The sequence below is a fragment of the Augochlora pura genome, chromosome 3 (genome assembly GCF_028453695.1).
Source record: "Augochlora pura isolate Apur16 chromosome 3, APUR_v2.2.1, whole genome shotgun sequence".
Taxonomy (NCBI): domain Eukaryota; kingdom Metazoa; phylum Arthropoda; class Insecta; order Hymenoptera; family Halictidae; genus Augochlora; species Augochlora pura.
The window spans coordinates 13,592,555-13,610,027 of NC_135774.1; positions in this window are offsets into that span (position 1 = coordinate 13,592,555).

Below are 17,473 nucleotides of genomic sequence, written 5' to 3' on the forward strand. Positions count from 1 at the left end.
CTCTGTCCCAATCTCTTTCTATTTCTCTATTTTCATTTCATCCTATTCCTCTATTTTCATTTCATTCTATTTCTCTGTCTTTTTCTGATTTTATTTCTCTATTTTCATTTCATTCTATTCCACTGTCTTTTTCTCATTTTATTTCTCTATTTTCATTTCATTCTATTCCACTGGCTTTTTCTCATTTTATTTCTCTATTTTCATTTCTTTCTATTTCTCTGTCCTCGTCGAATTCTATTTCTCTGTCCCAATCTCTTTTTATTTCTCTGTCTTCGTTTTATTCTATTTCTTTGTCACAATCTCATCCCATTTCTCTATTTTCATTTCATTCTCTTTCTCTGTCTTCCTCTCATTCTATTTCTCCGTCTCAATCTCTATTTCTCTGTCTACGTCTACTTCCGTCTCTCTGCCGCCATCTCCTTCCCTCTCCCTATCGTTTTCACCGTCTCCAGTTGACGTCGTACCGGGGGCCGGTTTTTCTCGTGGACCGCACGAAAAGCGTCGACAGCGTCGGAAAGGGCGACCCGGCGCGGCGTCGCTTCTTGCGATTCCAGACGGGGCCCGACGAGCGTGGAAACGACCCGCCGGACACGGTTGGCGGACGGGGCAATACCGGCGGTATTGTTTCGAGTACTGTTAGATGCAGCGGGGAATATGTTCGCAAGAATAATGGGGTTTACCGCGGTTATTAATCCTCGACGGCTCCCTGGGACTCCTTCTTCCCCGTCCCTCGAACGTGAGCGTTCCGTATCGGGGCAAAGGTTCCCCGAACGGTTCCGCGGTTCTGCGACCGTCGCTGGGATTCATCGGCACGGATCCGCGAAACTGTCCACCGGGATTGCGTTACACGGTCACGTGCAGGTGATAAATTCCGAGACGAGGAAGAAGATTACGAGGATCTTAATTGCACACCGCGGACACGCGGGCTCTCCCAAGTGTAACAACTTTACGACGCCACTCCGAAGTGGCTCGTGAACGTGATACCACCACGTGGGGGCCACGCGACACACATCTTCGCGTGCCATCTGCTGCAAAAGCGGTTCCTGGATCGCATTCTAACCCTTCGGCGACCATTCCAACCTCGGGACGGTCCGCCGTGGTTCGTTTGCATTTTTAATGTAGTGGTAACAAAACGGAATGCTTCGATGTAAGGTCGATTATTTCGTCGATGGACTTGCTGGTGAATATAATACTTCTCTTCATAGTTTCTTTGCTATCCGGAGATAATTAAAGTGATATTTTTTAAATCGTAGATAATATGTAAATATTTTATTTTACGGTATTTATATATTTCAGAAATAAGATATATTAGTTGGGAGAATTTTACTTTCCAAAATGAAGTATTTTATATATTGTATAGTAAACTGTCTTTGAAATATTGTTTTATACAGTATATTTAAGGTGTAAAATATTTTTCGATATTTTCTCTGCAGATGCAATATATTATTTGACATTCTCGATTATCAAAATAAAATCATTTATTATTTTATTTCTCTTCTGAAATACTATCTCATTGAAAATAATCTATAAATTCAAATAGTACCTCAGCCATTTTATTTATGATTAAAATATTCATACGATTCTAATACAACGTCAAAGTATTAATAATTTCGATATTAGCCATTACCTTGACCAACGAATAAAATCCACAGTCGAATAATCACAGCGCCATTTCGTGTGCTCCGCGTTAATTAATATCGTCAGAGGCCTCTTCCTTTTGGAGTAACGATATTCCGTAATCCGTCAAGGAATCACTCGCCGGCGAGGGTTGATTTAATCGATCAACCGGCTGATATCACGCAGGGAGATCAATATAATCAAGAGACGGATCGAATGATCGGTATCCATGGCGAGAGATCGCGGACCACCCTGACTTCATCAGCCGGGGGTAATTAAGTACTGAAGAGTGATAGGCTGGCGTGACCGACGGTCATACATCGCGCCTCTGCGTTCGTGATCCGGGGCACGGGTTCCTGCTGATCGTTTCCATTCACGAATCGTTTAGCCCGATCGATTTGTACCGTAGATCCCGCGTAATGACTAGAAAATGTTGCGGCTCACCATTGACTCGTTTAACGAACAATCATTTAACCATAGAAACATTTTTCGAAAAGTTTTCTACGTTTTAATTGGCTGTAAAATCTCTAAACTTTGGTCTCAGTTTCTACGATAATTATTATGGTAATAATATAATAATGTAATAGTATAATAGTAGTAATAGTAATAGTAATATAATAGTAATAATAGTAATAATAATATTTGTTAATAGTTACAGATACCAGGCTCTAGTAATCGTGAGATCAGCTTCATGATTCACTCATTTATTAACAAATCCTAACGAGTAAATACTAATATAACAATTAATATAAATCATAGATTTATGAAAAAACTAACAAAGAAATTTCTTAAATATATATTAAAAGAGTCTGATAAATGATATTATATATAATCGTAAAGATACCGTCTGAATATTAAACAGTAGAGCTACAAGTATGACAAGCGCCACTTTCACAGCCATTAACATTTCAAAATCTCTCCCAGAAGAATTTCGTCCCCCTAAACAATTTCTAAAAACGTTCTCCCAAGCTCTTATCCGCCTTCTATCAATCTATCCGGCCGCAATTATGGCGTTCTTAAATTTTACAAGAGGCCCGAACCGGTACCGGTTTATGCAGCCGTTTCATCATCCGCAGTCCCGTAAATTCTTCATCATGATAATATAAAATCGCCGTCGACGATAACGATAATATTTATGGATAGAGGCACCATTGGCCGCCGGATCAATCATTTTCACTCTTCAGCGGGACGCAATCGCATTATGTAAGAACGAGAGGGGGGGGCGATGGTGAAACGCGCGGCGCGGAATGGAACCGTGCCCGGATCGAACCGCGAAGAGGATCGGCGAGGGGTATTTAAATTTCTGTTTGCGGAGCTTCTTCGGCGTGCTGGTTCGGGGAGGCAGCGCCGCCGTCGCACGAAGAAACTTCTTATTCTACGGCGCGCGAGAATAGCCGCGAGATACCTTCCTGCTACGCAGAGTCACGCTTACGCGTGCGCCGGTCCGTGCGTGTGCGAGCGGGGATCGCGTGTAACAGGAATATCGCGCGCGGGCGCATGGGGACTCGCCTCTATTGCGAGCAGGTTGCTTATATTTGCAGTTTTATGCACTCAGCCGCACCTTCGCGAGGCTCGATACTCCGGGCGGTCGACGGAGACGCGAGCGCTCATCTGCCTCCAGACGCCATCTTATTTTCTCCGTCCTCGTATGCTTCTTCAACGCCTTCTTTATTTTTATTAAGATTTTTTCCGAGTCCCTTAACGAGTTTAATTAAACCCATTCGCGGAATTGATTTTCCAATGTAATGAAATGCAACTCATTTTCCAATGTAATGAAATGCAACTCATTTTCTTATGCAAAGTGAAAATAAATTGTCAGGGTAAAATTGTGATAATTAATCATTGATGTAGATGAATAACAGTTAATGAAATTGGATGGAATTCGTGGTGCATTTGTGCAGTCAAACTGAGATGATTTTTCTATGTAAAAATGAGGCTAATTTTTGTGGATTTAAACAAGGTGATAAGATGGCCAATTTCACGTTAAATAATAATTCTGTTGATTAATAAATTGATTAACTAGCAATTATAAATTGTGGATTTAATTTATAATGCATCTATACTCGGTCGATTTTCTTATACGAAAGTAGATATAAATTATACCAATGCAATTGTGATTGAGTATCCGCAGATATAATCTAAAATACATAGAATAACTTCATGGATCAGTATAGCCACTAATAGATCACTATTCACGTCGCCAGTCCTCGAGACTCTAGATTATTCAACATAAAAATCAGAAGCAAAAATTGACTTCACAAAGCAAAGGACTGCTCCCAAGACATCGATATAAACGTCATAAACGTTCGACAAATTCGCGTACACCATAAACCCATGAGCACCCACAACCTGGTCGAGTATACTGTCGATAGAACGGCTCATTAATTCACAAAATGATTGAAGGCGTAAGCCCCTGTGAACCACTTGAGCGACTGAATAAAGATCCACGTTCCCGATAACGATTAATACAAAGTCCCATAAAGCGGCTCGTAAATTTCCGGCACCACTGTAAATCAAAAATCAAATCGTCGCGTTGTCGGGATCGATTAAATCTGACGTCGTACAATTTCGTGAAAATTGTTCGCGTAAAGTTCCTTGGCACGGCGAGCATTTAACGAACAGAGCGTCGCAAAGGGGAGTCGCTTCCACGATCGGTGGATTCCGCTAAACGGCAATAACGATCGGTAAAACGTAATTTCCTGTGCCGTCGGAACGAACGGAGGCGCAATGGGAAACGATTTCACGGCAATTGACGGCGGGTGTTCAAGGGAGGAGCTCCGGCCGCGTCCTGGCGCCGGTTTTACGCGATCCGTGCTACGATACCGCGGCGTTATCAATTGCCCTCGATTATAGAATCGCGCGATAGCGGCTTCTACGTTATAAATCAGCTGTTCGGCGAGAGTCCAGCGGGAATCCGTTGGACTACGCCTCGGTTCACCGCCGTGTATCTGATTAGCCGGTCGCGATTATGTCGCGCGATGTGCGTGCCGCGTAAGGGACCGCGATCGATCCAGGAAGATTCGAGACCGTCCGCGTGAATCGATATTTATTCGGACCTATCCCTGTAATTAATCGATTGAAAAATCGTGGATCGATTTACGAGCCGCTCGTACGCGGAACAAATTTTACGGAAACGAGCCGATCTCTCGTCGCCGCCGCGAAGGAGTCGCGGTGAACTAATCCTATTAAATCTGCTTATAGCGATCCTCATTAGAAGGGTATTACGAAGTGATGTTGTTAGGGTATTGCGGAGCTCGAGTTTGTCAAAATGGTAATAGAGTTTCGAAAGTGTAAGACGAATTACGAATTAAAGAAATTAATGTATGCTGTGATGTAAGATTGAATTTTTATGCGTTAGAAATGAAGAAGAATTAGGCTATCAGACCTCGTTAGAATTTTTATAAAGTCATATATAAAAATAGAACTGTGTAGAAAGATGTAAAATGTAGTGATTACAATATAATTATGCTGAATATTACAATTAGCAATTGAATTATATTTGTCAAGCAAGATTCCTCCTTCTGTTAGCGATACCTTCGAACTATTCTTAAGTTTCTAATGTTTAACATTATACGAATTTTTTGTCACGAATTTATAGAGTTGACAGTTGACTGCTAAATCATGCAATTAAATTTTTTATTAGGAAATAGACAAAGTAAAAAAATAGAAGAATATATATACCAGGAGCCAGACTGCCTAAATCTAAATTATATAAATCCGAATTCGATTTGAAATCGAACTAAATCCGAGTGATCGGCGAGCATCGACCGACACGGATTCTCACCTGGCCCCGCGATCCGGTGACAGTGATCAGCGTGTATCGGCGCAGGAAGGATGGTACCTTGTTTCCATGGACGTGTCGCGTAGCTCCGGGGACAGATCAATGGAATCGGGACGGCCCAGACCAGCAGCCCCCTCTGTCCATGGCGCAGCGGAGTGGCGCGGTCGGTGGAGGCTCATGAATATTCAGCGGACAAGTTGTCCGCGAGACGCTCGGGGCTCTAACGCGTGACGTATACCCTTGTTGATCATAAGTGGGTTTGTTTCGCTGATTGTTGTCGCATCGGCTGGCCCGGCTGGCCCAGGGGGTCCGTTGAATATGCAACGCGCGCGGGGGCCAGTTTGCGTGCGCCGCGATATGGCGCTCGCTCTTATAGCTTCTATAATTTGCACCGTCCCGATAAGAGCGCCTTGCGCCCGCCCGCAAAAACCGGCGCGCGAGCCTCCGCTCGGCGCCGCTCCATCCACAATGTTTCGCTCGCTGGATCAACCTTGGAAATTTGAAGCGTCGAATATCGAATATTTTAGCTCTCAGGCTTGGAGAGAGTTGAGCAAAAGTGCGGAGAGAATAAATGATAATACAGAGGATAAAACATAAAATAGAGAATTAGGAATAATTAGGAAGATTAGGAATAAAATATGAAATAGAGAATAAAAGATAAAGATTAGGAATAAAATATGAAATAGAGAATGAAAGATAAATATTAGGAATAAAATTTTATTCGATGCTCAAATTGAAGGCAAGTTGTACTTTTTTTTCCACGACGAAACCTCGTGGAAGGTGAACTCCGGGGAGCGTATCACCGGTTCTCGCGGTCTACTGGATCGGGAATCTCGTGCAACGTCGAGCACGAGCACGTGGAACCGGTACATAAAGTACGAGTGACCCGGGCCGGCGTTAGATCGGACGTAGCGCGAACTAATTTACAAGATAATGCGGGCTACCAGCGCCGATTTAAAGGTCGAAGGAGTTTATCGCGGGCCGGTCTCCCGCTTCAATAGAATAACACTGGCCGGCCGGGAAGAATTTTTCCGCCCGCCGCTGCCGTAATTAATGATATTCCCGCGGAATTCCCGGCGACACGCCGCAGAAAAATCGGCCCTCGGCCAAATGATATATTTCAGACGTCGCCGGAGCCAATGATCCTTGCAGAGCCGATCACCGATGCATGTCGCCCGGAAACCTGCTCTCCCCGTTCGCCGCTTTGCACGGAGCTTCAAAAGACCGCGCAGCACAGCTGTGGGGTCGCCGCGAATTCATTTACCAATGAAAACCAGTTGTCCCCGGGTCCGCGCGCAGCCGGCAATCTTCTTAATCGCGATGAATCCATCTTGGCCGACGCTCGCCGACCGATTGCGATCGTTAACGCCTTCCACGCAACCGGCCAACCAGTCTAGGCGTTTCCATTCTTTGGCGCATCGGCCGGCCGGCGATTGATTGTACAAGCTTCCTTTCGTTCGCGTTGTTAGCTGTGCGTCGAGGCTGCTACGTGGAATTCTCACCTCCTTCGGAGCCTCGACTTCGAGCGTCATCGTATGGTGGAGCCTCTCTTGCATGAGTTAATCGGGAGACGAAAGTGTTGATAGCAGAGGATTTTTTATACAGATATAGTACCATAGGACAATAAGTGTTTAGAACACAGTTTGAATTAATAATGAGAGCAAAGTGAAATAAAAATTATGCATAATCAAAGAGGTACCATGTGCTCGATTAATGTAACTTTCATCGAGTTGGTACCATTATGATAGATTCCGTGCTGCGTATTGTAAAGTAAAGAGCAAGTAAAGGCGTACACTACGCAAAAATAATCTCATCAGAGAAGTTATTAAAGCAGACCAATGCCAACCGTCGCGATTGCGAAGGTAATGATGGTGCAAGGGGTTAATCAGAAAGCGTTGGCCTAAGCAACGTTGACCAGCATAGTTGAAAATTGCGATCGCGGATCACGATGCGGGGCTCATAAAGTCATGAAGCTCCTCTGGCGCAATCGTGAACGCAGGGTGGACGGTAATGAGGTAGCAGGGACACAGTGTACCGCGAAGATGCTGACCGATTACTATTGGTTATCGAGCGGTGATTATAGTCCGTCGAGCGGCCGGGCCGGCTACCAAACAAAATGTTCGGGATCACGGGCTCCCGGTACCACTTATCGGGTCCTCAATCGAGCGTGTACACGACAACGGTAGTCTTGCGCAACCTGTTCGAGCCACGTTCGCGACCTCGCGCTCGATTGCATCCATCGGAGCACGAATTATCGTCGGCACCTAACACGCATGATTGAGCGATCACGGGGCTCTCGTTGGCCGGGACCGGCGGAACGCGATCGTGAGCCCCTGATCATCGTCGGGATCCGTTCCTTGCGGACGTGTGTGGTCGTTTCGCTCGTTCGGCAGGCTTCCCCGGTGGACGGTAGCGCTGACTGATTGCTCCTTGGCAAACGGTTGCCGATGATTCGGAGATAGCCGGCTACATCTGTTCTCCTAGGCGTATCGAGCTCGTCGGGAAGACGTTCGCGTCTGCGCGGCTCCGTCCGCTACGGACACGTCGCGCCGCCGTCGCCGCCGTTTCGCAATCGGACGCAGTGTCTCATCCACACCGGACTTTACGCGGCACACATCACCGATTGACAGTGTCCTGTCCGTGGAGTCTAGGGTTTCACGTCGGCCGACAGCGAAACGAGCCTGTCGACTCGATATCTCACGCGTAGGTGTGCCTTTGTTCCTAACATCTTTATAGCGCAAGGTAGACGAAAGGTAACAGAGTCCGGAAGCAAGAGTCGAAGCATTGTTGGACCATCGACTCCTACCTGGCAGAGCATCGTTCACAATGAGTCAGTTCGACAACCGATCTTGCCTCCCAGACTCCCAATACTGCCAGACGGACGATCTCTCTTTCAGAGTTTAGTAGGCGGACATTCTGCTCTAAGGTTGTACCCTATAGGGCAGTCTGTGTCCTGAGTAGACTTTATCATTTGTGACAAACACGGGAACATCGTGTGTGAGGGAGTACAAAGGTTATTTAGACGGGGTCGTTATTGATGGATTTCATCCGTGCACTCTGAATTGATCCTCTATTGGACGAACCGTGGACCAGTGTATTCTGAGGCGAGGCGATCTGTCCGACGAAAGTGACGCAAGTTAGCTGATGTAAGTGGTCTGTTCTATGGAGTGAACATTTGCTGTATCATAGAAAAAAGCGACGTTTATCTTACTACAATATTTTCACATTGACATGTATAGAGCCATTTGACTGCAAACAGATGTCTTGCAGATGTTACTTCACATTGACTAAGTGTTCATTCATGGACGTACATCTGACTCAGTCTTATACTAGACTTTGAAAGAATGCTAAAACTGTACTCAGCGATATCATATAGGGGATGAAATGACAAACATGAAGTTTAAGTGGCCATTCACAGTATAAGTCACCCTAGATAGAGGACAATCGCAGGACATTTGCATCGAAAAAACGAGAACATCACTCGTACAATCAACGCCTTATCAGAACAAAAGCTAGAAATGCAACTAGCTAGCCATCGCCTAACATATCCCCATAAACGAGGCTCTCCTGTTTTCCTTATTTCCTGCCACCGTTACAAAATATCCTTAAATATAAACCATATAATCGAAGAACCACATAAAAGTATTCAAAAGCAACGTTCATCTCCGTAGAATTCATCCGGTCCCCGACATTATCGCGACTTATCGATATTAAATTGGCGGTAAACGGCCGGTTATCCGCCAGGATGAAGAGTCATCGGTCTTCCGGGTCATCCTATTAGATCACGCCGGGAAGATACCGCGATGCATGTACGGTCTCTGCTCCCCTGCTCCTGCCGGCGCATTTACCTAGCTCGTAGAGCCGGGCGCATTCGCCTGTGTGCGCTTCGACGTCGGCCGTGTGTGTGCGCGCGCGCGCGCGCGGTAAACGCGAGAGGGTCGCTGATCGTGTCTCGCACGTCCGCGAGGAGGATTGATTTATCACACGCCAGGAGACAGATTGCCGTACGACGCGAGCTCGTTCGGCTCCGGAGGAGTTGTAGACAGAGTCGCTAAGAACCGAGAGAGAAAAACGACCGCGGGGGAAAATGGAGTGAATGGAGCGAGGAACTCTGGACAGAGGGAATCCCGTGGAAGAGGACCTTGGACACTTATTTTCGGATGACCGCGGAATTTGATGGAATTCGCGGTTTTTGAGAAGCTATGATTCTTGAAAGGGTGCTGGACACTGTTTCAATAATTCTTGCAATTGGACGGTTTCTGTATGGTAGACGTTGTTTAATTGTACTCGCGAAGTGTAATGGGATATAATAGCAAGTGCAGTTTATGCTGTCTGTCAAGATATAGTGATGACAGAGGTAGCAAGTTGATGAAAAGGAGGAGTAAGTTAATTTTTGATGGAGGTTTCATTATAAAATTTCTAAAAGCTTGCTTCCGAGAAAATAATGAAAAATTTGATATTGTGAAGCAAGATCTAAATTACGTTTAGCCTGTCAATGTTTAAAATAGATTAAACTCTTAATCCGTAAAGCACAATCAAACCTGCAATCGTCATACCATCACAGCTTCAATTTATCTGCAGTCACATAAAACCCAGTAAGATGTCAATCTCCATAAAACGACAGCGATAACGCTCATATCCGAGATGAATAGAGGCTACTGTCCCCGTCGCGCGAGCGATTTCCGGTCCAAGTTCTTCGGGAACGTGAAATCTGTGCGCAAGATAACAGATCGGAGGATCGGCGATGTCCCCGTAACGATTCCACCCCGGCGACGCGTACCGTTTCCTGTGGCGACCATAACAGAGCAAGGGAGAAGATGGGCTCGCCGGGGGAGGACGTTGTCCGGGACTTTTCGTATAGAGATAACAACTTGATAATGGCCGACGGTGACCCAAGGTCTCGCGAGATAACCGAACGACACTGAACATCTCCGACTCGGACCCCGCGGCGGTATTTGGATCCTTGTCGGGGCCCGCTCGCGCGGGGATCATTATAGTGATTAATGCTGATGGAGGAGCCAGATAGCGCTGATTTATCGATGTCACCGCGCAACGGATCCGAGACGGTGACGAGATAAATGGTGGACGCGTCCTCTTACGCCTTTCTTCCCGCACGGCTTGTAATGCCCGCGAAATAGTGCCGATCAAGAGTGAAAACCGGCGGCCGGGAGGCTTGATGAGTCGATTACCAGACGTCGCCACGAATTTCTCCCATTAGAGGGTTCCTGGAAAGGGAAACCCGCGCGGGCACCGGTGGTACGTGCGGATTACATTTGCGAACCCATCGCGACAGTTTCCTACGAATAAATAGATGACGAATGGCAATGATTCAATTAAAAGCCTCTTTGTGTCACGCTGGAATTCCACCGCAGGGGGATGACGTAACAGGAAGTGTCCGCAAGATTAATAATCTTGGTAGAAGGAACTTGATCGAAAACGAGGCACAATGGATTCGCGAGGAATTATTTTCGACTGCATCATCGGCTGATTTTTTTAAATCACCGGTTTCCCGATTTTTTTTCTTTGTAAGATTGTTCGCATTGTGAGGAACCTACAGGAAATGATTACATTGATTACACCGTATTAAAAGTGGCCGAGGGTCATTCGGTATAGTCAATCTTCTAACGCGTGATGGACAGTTTTAGTATTAGATTAGTGTCTATTTCTTTGCCCCTTTAGGTGGCTAATAAAATTGAAATCAATTAACCGGCAGCATAAATAATTATTAGACCACGTATAAGATCTCCATCATTGACTCGTTGCTATAGGACAGACCGTTGATAATTCGAGCGAGCCATAACTAATATCTGTCCGGACAATTTCGCCTGTTAATAATTGAAAAGTCAGCCAGCCGAAAGGCGAAACGAGCGACAATTTTGCCACGTCCGCCGCGAACAAAGGACCGGCATTACACGGGCCATTAGATTCGCTACCGGGCCGCTTTGTTTCTATAAAGATGTCAATGGCCGAAATAAAAAGAGGCCTGATTGCGCGGAGGACCGCCCCGCCGTGTCAGTAGCTAATTCCAGAAACGTCTTATCTCGCCCCGCCGATCCTGTTACCGGAGAGAAATTCGCTGTCTCCCCGCAGCAAAGTTGATTACTTCACTCCCGATTACGTTACGTTATTAATAACGTTATCTCCATCGGCGGTATCGAGCGGCGTGTGTCATTTAGCGTGGCGCGATCAATAACGTGGAGATCGATCGCACGGGTCGATGAACAGTGAGAAAGGACCGGACACAGATATTTCGAAAGGCGAAACTTTTCGAGACAACTTTATTCCGTGGGCCCGTTTCTCGGCTGTCTGTACCCGGCCGCGAGCGGACAATAACGCTTTCCTTGTTCGTGTCGTACGCGCGGGCCGCACCGGTGTTCTCTCCGCGGTGTGCGCCTTTCCTGGCGTGGGCTAATGTATTCTATTCGATTAAACAAACACAGTATCTCGTAGGGAAGCTTGTACGTACGCAACAAGCGCCGAGGCACCGGGGAGAGCCGAGGGCAACCAGTCCATGCAAATATTCTTGACCTCCCACCTGGCCGGCCAAATTGAACGATCTGCCGGTTCGATCGGACATTTTTATACCGCGCTCAATTACACCGGCTTCAAAAATTAAGACACGCTCCGCGGATATTCCCGACCTTTCACTTCACTCGACGATTACACGATCTACGGGCCTTTTGCTATTCCGCGCCGACGCTCGGCTAAGGGTGCTACTAAGGAACTCGATTCTCCTTCCGGGTGAGGTTAGATACATTGACTTTTTAAGTCTCGTTTGCTATTCGTTCCTTTAAAGACAAAGTCTGATTTCTTTGAAAGTTACTTACACTATTGTAGGATCTTTCGGTCGATAAATCAGTATAGTTGATTTCTCTCTTCCGGATAATGTCACTTGTATACTATTGTTATATGTATCCTTATTTATCTCAATTTAAAAATTAACGGTCTTACATCGTCCTCTGAGCTGACCATATCTTTTAAATTCTTATTTTAAATGGAACAAAAGTAGAAAATATGGCGATCGAAAAATGTGCCGAATCGATACGAGGAATAAACGACGAGTGTCTGTACGATATCCTCACCGTTTACCAACAATTTCTCAGGGGTGGTCCGCAGGTCCAGGGTAACAGGCTTATCGCACCTAAGCCCGGCTGGCACTGCGTAGCCTACTCGAGACGCGCGCTTCTTAAGAATCTCTTCGTGGTCGGTTCACGGCGAATTATCATACGCGAGGCGGCGTCTGAATGGCTGGCTTATAAACGGCACTTCCCATCGGGCCACGGTGTGTTCGTCGCGAGAAGCTGAAAAGCCCCGGCCCCGTTTAAGAATAATAAGAATAGCGTTGTTTGCGATCCTCGGGTTTGGCCGTACGGCGTTAGAGTTACACGCGACGGTGTCTATACGTAAAGGCGGCGGGGGCAAAAACGGATAGGGAGATTTCTACCTGGAAGTCTCTATCTTCCGGTCAGTTAATGCCGTCGCCCCGCCGAATATTTTATCGAGACGAGCGATAGAGGGGAAAAATGGAACGTAGACAATACACAGTATAACTCTCGTTTCGCCCACGTGCCCCGAGAGATCGTTCGGAGGCGTGGGTTTGTCCCGGTGAGTTCGACCGAATTTTACGAGGTGCCTCCTTCCCCGGCTGGCCTACCTAATTTTTCACACTTATGTAAGATCGAAAGCCACTCGGCGAACGGATTTATGCCGGTCCTACAGAAATGTCTGGCGCGTTCCTCGCGAGCTAATAAAAATGTATTAAATCATATCCTGCGAATTGTTTCATTGTGTTGGAACATTTATTCGCCCACTTTTGGTCTAATTCGTAGCTCTTGATGTTCTTTTGGTAATAAAAAATTCAGACCTCGTTCTATACTGTCTCAGAGTATAATGGATTTGTTATTAGCAGAGAGCGGAATTTAGTGAAGAATAAAAATTGTCTATATTATTTGCGAGATAGGAAATATGTGCACATATTTCTTTCTTTCTTTAGTTACTTTCTTGCGGAATAGCATTCCTGAATTTTTTAGATATTTTGTACTCGACATGAGATGCATGAATGAGTAAAATCTAAGGTTCAGTTATTAGACACTGAATTTTATAGAGATGATAAAGGTGACCAAATTAAATAAAAGGAGAATTGTCAGATAGCGTAAACTATTACAAATGCTATGGGTAATGAAAATATAATGATGTTAATAGTAATATGAAAAAGAGATAATAATTGACAGGAAAGTACAAAAGAAATTATATTTGGAGAACAAAGCTTTAAGAACCAATAAGGTAATAATTAAAAATATAATATACATAATCTCGTAATATATAGTCTGTACCATATACATAAATTTTAAAGACCATGTAAAAATATTCATCCCTGCTTACAGCAATTCAGTTAACCATATTCTGGATAAAAATTTGCACCCCTCGATCCCACAGAAGAAGTTCCCCTTCCCGAAGGGTTGAAGAAAAATCCCGCAAGCACTTTGCTCGCTGAGTGTCCCAATTTCCAAGCGTAGCATCGCACAGCCGAGCCCCGATCTCTCGGTCTTAAATTCCCGTGCTCGTTCCCTCTTAACACCCCTTGTAAAAGTTCTTCAATTACCGGAGGACAAATGATCGGCGGCCGGTCGTAAAGCGCGCGTATGTATACGGGTTTGTCAAGCGGTGGGGGCCCCCCGAATATACGGCCCGCTCCAAAATTAAATTAACACTTATTACCCAACATGCAAATGAGCGGAGGAGGGCGTGCGCCGTTGGCTCGGCCGGCGAGGAATGCGTTGATAAAAAAAATTTATTTCACCGGTCGTAGGACCCGCCGCGTCGCGTCGCGCCGCATCGGGCCGCGCCGGGGCCCGCGTCGGTCCCGCGCCACCACCACCACCACCACCACCTCCTCCTCCTCCTCCCCCGCACGGCGACCACCGTCGGGGCTCGCCTCCTTCGACATACAAATTTACCTCGTTATCCGGCGCGCGGTGTACCGGATACCGCCGGTATGGAATTTTCGATCGATCGTAGAGAGCGGCGCGCACGTGGGGTCCCCGGTGCCACACGGCCGGAGAGACGTTGTCGATACACACGGCTAAACAAATCCGCCGGGGCTCGGAAACGCAATAAACGTCGCCGCGGCGACGCCGTATGAGCTCGTTCGGGCGACAGTTAGGTGGCCACTTTCCCCACGTGGAAGGCCGGGGCCCCGGCCACGAAGCGCCGGAAAGAAATGTGGCGCTTAAATAAGAGGGACCTCGAGATTACCGCGCGAGACCTCGCGCGCGTATAAGTAAGATCTCGGGATTTTATGTCGTTACCTCACACGATGCTGCCGCTCCGGACCGGCGCGGCCGTTAAGTCCGAGTCTCGTCTCCTTTTTCTCTCCTCCGTTCGTTTTCATCGATCCCCTTCTCTCCCTCCTCCCACCTCCACCATTCCCTTCCCTGTTATCCCGGAGCACCGGGCCCCTTTTGCGCGCTTTTGTCGGTCCCGATCCAAGCGCGCGCGCGCGCGCGGCGAGCCGATCGCCGCTGGCTCGTGGGTGGCTCGAGTGTTCGGCCATGTAAACAGGTGTAATGGGACCTGGCAGGCTCGCCGGACCCGACGCGATGATTCATGGAAACGTCGTGTGCTGCGACGTCTAATCGCCGCGGACCGAGACGAGATGCGCGACAGACGCACGGAATTCCTGCGGGACACGTATGCCGCGGCGATGGGATCCCGTGGTCACGCGTCGCGGAACCAACTGTTATTTGTTCTTTAGCACGGTTCTTTGGCCGGCTCTTAACGGGACGCTATCGTCGCGGGTTTCGTGGTGAAACTTGCTCCGGTGATGTAACGGCAATAGGGAAGTGATCATATCGCCGGGCCGGGTATGCGTGCACTGGTTTCGGCGGGTTCCAGCGTGGCTTCCAAGACTCGGCGATCATCGTTTTCGTAGTTTAAGCATTTGCGGTTGTGATGAGTTTATGGGGTGGTGATGTGCTGGTCGGAATTAATTTTTGCAAAACGAATAATAGTATATAATATAGATGATTTAGTAGGAAAAATATGATTGATTAATTCTGTTTTAAAGTCTAGATATGTGTAACACAATAAACTTTAATTTTATAGAAAAATAGTAGAAATAATTAAATAGCTTTCGTGGCTGTATATTCGATACTGTATAATCAGTTTGGGGGTGGTTTCTGTTTGAACACTTTGACTGCCACGCTATCAGCCAAAAAATTCATATTATTAAGTTATTTGATTTAGTGAAATTAAAATTGAAGGGTTAATTAGTTCTGTCAATATTTTTACAGTGTGAAGATCTTAAAAAAAAGATAGAGAAGTAACGCAGCAGTCAAAGTGACCACTATTAACATTCTTCATGGAATCACTGGTCAGGTTTTCGCGATTTACCAAAAAGATTTCGTGGTTATTTTTAATCTCTTCTACCTTGGCTTAAAGCAGACGCTTGCAGCTTTAATTTAAGCTATGCCAAAATTAAAAAATCACACGCGAACATACTTGAAAATAAATCTGAAACAGCCCCTCAAAAATCGTCTGTATCTAGAGTTTGCAAGACATTCTAAATGAATGGACGTCAAAATATAATAAGTGATATAAACGACAGCGATAAATAAAATATCCCTAAAATCAACGGTAACATCCCCAATCGATCTCCTCCTTCCAAAAAATCTGCGAAATCAGTGTAAAGAAAACAAATCGTAAAGCAGTCGCCAAAGACGGAGATGAATGAACTGGCAACACGAGGAAAATTAGTAAAATAGTAAAAACGGTGGTGCCTTGCACAGACTGAAGAACACCTCCGTTGCCCGGCCATAAAAAGAACGGAACATAGGGGGAGAGGAACACAGTACGTGAAAGTTCGGAAGATCTCGTGGAAGTAGGGTAATAAACGTGTCGGGATTATGGAAGAAATATGTCTCGCGTTTTTCGACACGGTTTGTATTTTAACAGGCTGATGAAATTTATATTTGCCCTCGTCGAAGCAGAGAATGTCTTCCCGATGCCTGCTGCGCTTAGGAAGAAGCCTCCAGTCGTGAAAATTTCAATTTATTCTAGCCTCGACGAGACAATCTCTGAAACTGAGAATTCCAACGGTGTCCGCCTCTTGCGAACGCTGCTAAAGCACCTGCCAATGGCCAAGCGTCGGAAAAAAAATCGAAACCGCGGTATTGGTACGACCAAATAAATCAATCGACAGCATAAGCCGGTACCGTTCGTTAAACTCCGCGGCACTGGGGAAAATGAAAGGATAAATGTTTCCCGGCGATCGTCAAAAGTTCCTCCTTTATTTAGATTTCCAGAACGACCGCGGTAAAGTCGGATATAGAATCGGTGTCCGTAAATCTAGTATTAATTTCGACAACCTCGGGCTTCATCAACGAAAGGAAAGCCGCGATGTAACGTGTCGTACGTTACATAGACGTACCGTAATACGAGCATACACCGTTACACCGTGAAACGCACTATAAATAAAGCGCTTCTATTAAATCCGTACGGATAAATACAGGCTGAATAGAGCGATTCGGAGAACTCCGCGGAATAAATACATTCTTTTACGGATTACTCGTCACTCGCGGCCGTAACATTGCACATTCTGGCGCCAGTCTGCCTACTTACACTCGCGGCCGGGGAAAAGCGGCGGAGAGTAAGTCGCAAAACTTCTCTCTACCGCTTCGCCCTCTTTATTCCTCTCGCTCTCTCCCCCGCTTTCTCTCGCGCTCTCTATCTTTCTCCTTCCATCTCTCTCTATCTTTCTCTTTCTCCTTCTTTCTCTCTCTCTCTTTCTCTTCGTCGTTCCCTTTCCCTCCCCGCGCACCTGGGTCGTTTTATCGTCGGATGGTAAAATGTATGAAATACGATAAAATGTACCGGTATTTTCTCACCGACGATCTTTAGCACACGGGCCCGGGCCGCGAGACAAGGTGGAGGTTCTACGAGATCGTAAAGTAAAGCCCTATTGGATCGTCATGGTGTCCATGAGGAATCGTACGAGGCAGATTGCGGTGCGCGTACCGCGCGCGAACGAACTCGTCGTCCGTCGCCGCGCGGAGACGTGGGCTAGTAAAGGTTTAT